Source organism: Melanaphis sacchari, unplaced genomic scaffold, assembly GCF_002803265.2.
Source record: "Melanaphis sacchari strain LSU unplaced genomic scaffold, SCAv2.0 Contig642_pilon_pilon, whole genome shotgun sequence".
NCBI classification, from domain to species: Eukaryota; Metazoa; Arthropoda; class Insecta; order Hemiptera; family Aphididae; genus Melanaphis; species Melanaphis sacchari.
In genome coordinates, this window is record NW_020271456.1 from 1 (window position 1) to 7,518 (window position 7,518).

Sequence of the window (7,518 nt, forward strand, 5' to 3'; positions counted from 1 at the left end):
CATACCACCTGGATCCATCGTTTTACTATACGGCACCTGGATTTTCATTCGATTGCATGTTTAAACTTACGGGTCAATGGCTTGAATTTTTTCATGATTATAACATTTTGCTGATGATTGAGAAAGGTAATAAGATTATTTATGTGATAAAACATTTTTTTTTTTTTTAGATATCGTTTTAGGATTTCGGGAGGGGGGGAAGGGGGTTGATTCAGGCAAGCATAAGATATGCAAAGATGAATAATGAAAAGACACCAGATTATGATTCAGCACAACCAAAATCCTGGCAGGTTTACCAGGGTCGTAAATATAATTTTATATCTAATTTTTTATATTAAATTAAATATATTATTTAAATTATAGGTAACAACTTATACGGTCACGCAATGTCATATTTCATGACATACGGAGGCTTTAAGTGGGTTGAACCCAAATTAGATGGGTTAAAAGATTTAGACGAGAGATCACCAATCGGTCTCTGGTATACGAGGTTGACATATCATATCCAAAAGAGCTTCATGATAAGCATAATGACTTGCCATTCCTTCCGAAAAATAGTGTTCCGCCAGTCTCTATGGTCAGGAAACTTATGGCGACTTTAGATTCAAAGAAAAATTATGTGATACATTACCGAAACCTTTAGCAAGCCATTAAAAATGGACTCCAAATTGAAAAAGTAACAAATTCTAATATTTGTTATCTATTTATTACATATTAAGTTTTATTATAGGTTCATAGAGTTGTACAATTTGATCAGTCAGACTGGCTTAAAAAATATATAGAATTAAACACAGAGATGCAAAAGAAAGCGAAACACAACTTTGAAAAGGACTTTTTTAAACTATTAAACAATGTCGTTTTTGGGAAGACCATGGAATCGATGCAGCGGAGAATTAAAATTAAGCTGGTGTCTAGTGAAAAAGTTTGCAAAAACTTATAAACCGTACAACATTCAAACACTGTACTACATACGATGAAATTCTCAACGCAGTTTCATTGGAAAATAAAATAATAGATTTTTGCAAGCCTATTTTATATAGGTAAATATACTTTAAATTTTCTATTAGCAACTATATTTTAATATAGATTTCATCAGGTTTTGCAGTGTTGGAAATTTCTAAGACCTTCATGTACAAATACCACTATGACGTTATGCAAGCTCATTATGGAAGCAAAATTGAGCTCATGTATACCGATACAGGTAAATACTTTCAAACTAATTTTATTTTATTTTATAATAATTTATATTGTTATTTTAGATTCACTGGTATACTGTATCCAAACCGATGATTTTTACCAAGACCTGGAGAATAATTCCAATTTACTTGACCGAATGGATACATCAGACTTTCCACAAGATCATCCATGCTACACTCCCAAAAGAAAGAAAATCCCAGGTCTGTTTTCTGATGAGACAAAGAGGGAGGTTATGACACATTTTTGTACACTCCGCGCAAAGTCTTATTCATATAAGCTTAATGGGAAGGAAAAGATCAGAGCGAAAGGAATCCGTGGGCATGGTGGTTAAAAACCATATGAACTTCAACGATCATTATCGATGTCTGTTTGGAGATACAACCTTGGATACGAAGACGGAGAATGATCGTTTAATCATGAATTGAAGACCATTAAATCTAACAAATCAACATATAATAGTTTTGACGACAAGAGGGTTATACTTTGGGATAAAGTTCACGGACACTATCTTATACAGTGAGTTATAAAAGTAAAACTATTTAATTATTTTTATAATATATTTTTTTTTCTTTTTAGAGAGGCTAAAATACTTAGAGACACAGAGTAGACTGAAATTATGGATGATACAAATTATTATTAATGTATATCTGTAAATATATATATAATTGTAAATATTTAAAAATGTATGTTATATGTAATTTTTAGATGTTTATGTGAGATTAATTTTTTTCCTTGTACTGAATCATGTTTAACATTTTATACTTTTAGTTATGTTTAGTGTATGTAAAAGTAAAAAAACGTTAAAATATAATATTATTATGTTAGTTAAATATATTGTATAGACACTATTGTTTCTGACGAGCTTGCAATTGAACTTATATCAGTTGCGCTACTATCATCTTGAAAAACATACTGTAAGCACAATTCACAAATCAATCAACATTATAATATTTAAAAAAAAAGTATAAGTATTTTTTATTTACATATGGGTCATCTGGATCATTTGAAACATCTTTTCTGCAAGTATTTTTATTGGCTCCACTGTTGGAAATAAATTTAGAAATGTTTTGTTGTTCAGGTTTGTTACTTTTTAGGACATCAAACCCAGCTTCTGCTTTTTTTAAATGTTAATCCAAATGCGCTTTAAGGTTGGATGTGTTACCAGAAGTTTTTATGACTTGTTTACATTCATTACATGACGCCGAAATTTGATCAATTTTGGTAAACGATCGCCAAAGTTTACTGGGAGCCATGATTTAAAACTAAAATCTTAAATTATTATTAATTTTTCATTAATATAAATGATTACATAAATAAGTAAATATTGTATTAACTAATATTAAAAAAATATATCGCCTTAATATTAGGCCGATATTAACTATTTTATAATAATAATATAATAACAATAAATAGGTACTTAGCAAATATAATCAATAGAGCACCACCAATTTCATCAAGACGGCAAGACGTAACTATGTAACTCATTTAAGTACACAAAAACAAAACACAACTACAAGAATGAACACTCTTGAGTCTAATGTAGTAATGACTATTAAGAAAATAAGGACTACTTTCTAGTTAGTAAACAGCATAGCATGTCGGTATATAATATATAATATATTTATATATATACCGTGGTAAACAGTATTACGGGCTACGGTACATTCATGGATGAAAAATTATCGATACCAGTCAATAATTATCGATATCCAAGTGCCTATTACCCTGGGTAGTTTTGGTTGCCCTGGGTACTACCAAACTCTCTGCTCCTTTTTATCGCCTCTTACGATTGGCCAGGGGGGCCGTCAACGTATTCTAATCCCCGTAACAGTGTGACAGACTTAAGTACCATATGTTACCATATGATATTAAGTCTTGTGATTTTGATTCTATTTATCTATCCGTTCTGTTGTTAAGCGCGTTCTTGGCGAATTGTCTTAGGGCTTCGAAACGTGTTCTCGATTTGGTAAATTCAATTACCTCACAAGGCCAGTCTTCTCCATCCCTTGTCATTTTGTGCCTTGGTATCTCTCAGTGATCGTTTACCCTGGGACAGTCGAAAAGTATATGTTGTGCCGATTCCGGTTCTCCACATCCACATAGTGGAGAGTCCTTTAGTTTGAATCCATGTAATTTTTCATTGAAGTTTCCGTGACCAGTTATAAACTGGGTGACGAAGTGATATAATTCTATCGGAACGGTATATCTATATTTTACGTCTGGAAACCAATGGAATGTCCATCGACCCTTGGTGCTGTTGGTCCATCTATTTTGCCAAATTTCCAATATCTCATCTTCTGTTTCCTTTATGCAACCATGTTGTAGCTTGCCAAGTCTTACCTTTTCTCTTGTTGCCAACATTCTCAACTCAAGGTCCAGGGCAGACATCCCGCCGTTACCTGCAGAGCATCTGTTGAGGTGGTTTTGTATGCCCCAGTTACTGATAACAGGGCTTGACGTTGTTTACTACCCAATAATTTTATTGCCTTCACCGTTGTCAGAGCCGTGTCCCATATTGACACTGCATATCCTAGTCTGGGTATAAATACTGCCTTGTAAATAATCTTTGATGTCGTCTGCTTTAAACCCCAATTGGCTGATGTTGCAATTCTCATCCTACTATACATGCTTTCTGATTTTCTCGAAATCTCCCGAATATGTTCCCAGTAGTTTCTCTTGTAGTCTATAAAAACTCCAAGATATCTAACTGGGCTTCTGGATACAATTATTTCGTTACCAAACGTGATGTTATATCCTGGTTTTAGGCCACCTTTTAGAGTGATAACCTGGGTTTTCTGGCTCTAGTAACACAATCCTCTAACCTCTGCCCACCATGTAATCCTATCTAAAATTGAAGTAATCCTTTCCTTTACTAATGGCAGTCTCGTAGCTGCAATCGCGATTGCAAGGTCATCAGCATACGCTACCAATTTTATTTTTTCTGTAGTATGAGCCTTTAGTGCCTGGTCCATAGATACGTTCCACAAAATCGGACCTGATTGGGAGCCTTGTGGGCACCCTTTACTAAGTACGCAGTTTGCTGTGGAGTTTTCTATGGTTATATGCGCTTTCCTGTTTTCAAGATAACTCTTGATAATTTGAAGCGAGTGTCTTCCCGCTCCAAGGCTCGTCAGGTCTTCAAAAAGTATATCCCATTTAAGGTTGTCTAATGCACCTGATATATCCAAAAATACTAATTTCTCTGATCTGTTATCCACCCACCCCAGTAACGAGTCAAACGCACTGAGAGTGGATTTCTGAGGTGTGAAGCCATGTTGATCCTCTGAAAGGTTCTCCGATATTTCTCCTTTTAATCTTGTGATAATAAGTGCTTCAAGTACCTTAGTTAGTGTCGATAGTAAGCTCACCGGTCTGTATGATTTAGGTTCTGTCGGGTCTTTATCCTTGCTCTTGAGTAATACTACAATTTCCGCATCTTTCCAGCAATTGGGGAAGGCCGAGTTTTCCAAGCATCTTTTGTACAAATGTGTCAACTGTTGGAGTATGATCGGCCACGCCTTGCGTAGTATGGCTGCCGTATGCTATCGACACCAGGCGCTTTTTTCGGACCTATTCTCCATATAGCTGTTTTGACTTCCTGGGTTGTTAGATCACATTGTACCATGGTTTCTACTTTTGTTGCCGTTAGTTTATTCTCACTGCCGTCATGCGGAACGAGAGTCCTTAATAACAGGTTTGCAGTCTCCATAGGTGATCTTGTGAAATCTCCATCCTGGATTTTTAAAGATATTTGAACGTTATTCAAAAAGTTTCCTTTCTTAATCCACTTGTAGAGTTTTCCCCACGTATCTGTATTGGCATTGCTGGAGAACTCCTTCCATTGTTGAAATCGTGTTATTCTTATTAAGGTTAGGTGATTATACCTGAGCCTTCTGTATTCAGTCCTGTAACTCATCTGCATTGAAGACATCGATAGAAGAGTATTCTTTTAAAAGATTTGGAAAAATATTTTCACTCCATGCAGCGATATCAGCGTTATTAACGGACTCTGCTTCGCCACAAATTTGTCGATACACAATATCATGCCTTTTCTTGAACCGATCAATCCAGCTACCAGATCCAGTAAATTTATCAATGTTCAGACATGTAGTAATTTCATGTGCTTTTTCGGTGACAATGTTACCATTCACAGGTGACAGGTAAATTTAAAGTACGTGCTTGGTTAAACCACTCCAACAAAATTTGTCTAGCTCACCGTAATTACCATGTTTTATTTTTTGTCGTCTACAACTACCGGTCATTACACTGCTCTCAATTTTACTTCTGTTTGCCAGAATTGTTCACAGAGTCGATGCGGGTAAATCCAGTTCTTTTGCTATTTCTTTTTGATTTTTTTCTACACTTTTTTCATCTTACATGTATAAAATGTTCAACTTGTCAGTAACAGAAAGAGCTTTTTGTTTAATTCCTCGATTAGCCATAGTTTAAAATAAATCAAAATACAATTAAATAACACAAAAATTATATACAACTAAAAATTTAACTCGAACAATTTACAGTAAAAGAGAATAAAATAAATTACACTTTACGTCTTTAATCAACCACAAACTGTCGTAAACTGGGGCCATATCCGATGCCGTAAATAGCCATGTGTCGTGAATATTATCGTTAGTAGGATGAAAAGGGGGATTCAAACACCGCCTCCCGGCCTCCCCGCCACCCCACGCCCCTCCGCCACCCCGCCACCGCTGATCGCGTACGTGCGTTACATACGTTATCATTTGTTATCACTGTTATCACATGTTATCATATATTTTTTCCGCTCGCATACGTGTGCGACCACAGATATATAAAACAACTAGATAGCCGACTTCCTATATAACATTACAAATCAGGCCTTCGTTCGGATTACGTATTGCTAAATTAGGCAACGGTATGGATCATCTAACAACCCTAACGTGGTACAATTTAAAACTGCTTTAAAACAAATTTTATTTAAAAATTATATTAAGTGTAAATCTACTGGAAACTGTAATGTATTTGATGATGATATTTCAGGAGGGATTTTGAATTTAAATGGTACAAGCAAAAATATTATATGACATAACATATATTGAAGAATTTGATGAGGATATTTGTAACAGATTAGTACTACTAAATACTTTAAATACAACATTAGCAGAAGCAAAAATAATATTTTATATTATATACTAGGATATATTATCAGAGGAATTGTAAAAATTTGGATTGTGATTCATGTGTATTAAATGTTTATTTCAAATTATCTGACCATAGTTATAGTCATTCATCTGTTTCTCCAATTTAAAAATTTAAAAACAAAGGGGGTTTAATATCAGGATCTGAAGACGCATTTAAATTATTGTAGAAACTGAAAATTATTTTATATTATACTCACAATTTAAAAGATTAAATTTCCCCTTAAATATCATAATATTACGTCAAATTATTTATACATTTTCTTTAAATCAGAACATTTTCAGAATTAAATTGAAAATATTTCCATGAAGACCTCATAAAGTGTGCCAATGCTAATAACAAACGTTGCAAGTGTCCGTCTCAAACAAATCGTATGGAAAATGTATTCTTCTTCTAATATCTTAAATCCACATAGCAAACGTCACAAACTAACTTAAACAAATATTATTTTCACAATATTAAACTAATTATTTAGTTCTATGTTTTATACTTAATAATTACTTATTGTTCTATGTTTATGCTTAAATATTTGTGTATGTTCTTTTTAAATTTTGATATATATTGTTTTATTAAGTTAGTATTTATCATAAATCATGTTGTACATTAACTATAAACAATGATGTTTTCTTTTATAAGTCAAATACCATTTAATATAACCTTTTTGTAAAGTTTAATAGTACAAATACTATATATATGTCTACTGTTTAAGTTATAATAATATAATATTAATTGAACTAAATAAAAACTTAGCATTTGACATTTGTTTTAAATATTTACTATATTTGCTACTTTCCTTATTTCAGTAACTCATCTTAGTAAAGAAAAATTAAAATGTTTGTTAAATTGTGTGTTGTATACCAGGATGGTATATTATGTTTATTTTAGATTTAATTTATTTAGGCTTATACTTTGTCAGGACCAGGTCAGTTGTCATAATATTTAGAAATTAATCAGTTATCATATAATTTCGTAGTTAGGAATAAAATTATAATTCATGTTTACAGTTTAACTAATTAAATGTATATTGTTTTATTATTTATATTTATTATTTAACATCGTATTCTGTTATCAATTTCGTTATCACTCACTATGTAAATATTGCTAGTAATGCATATGTATTGCTGCCGTTTCATGCCCCAGCGT

The 7,518-nt window shown here is 32.9% G+C and overlaps 1 pseudogene; it reads left to right on the forward strand.

Annotated features, from left to right (window-relative positions):
* The first annotated feature begins 227 nt into the window (after positions 1-227).
* LOC112600358 lies at positions 228-1,866 on the forward strand (annotated as a pseudogene).
* Positions 1,867-7,518: the final 5,652 nt, after the last annotated feature.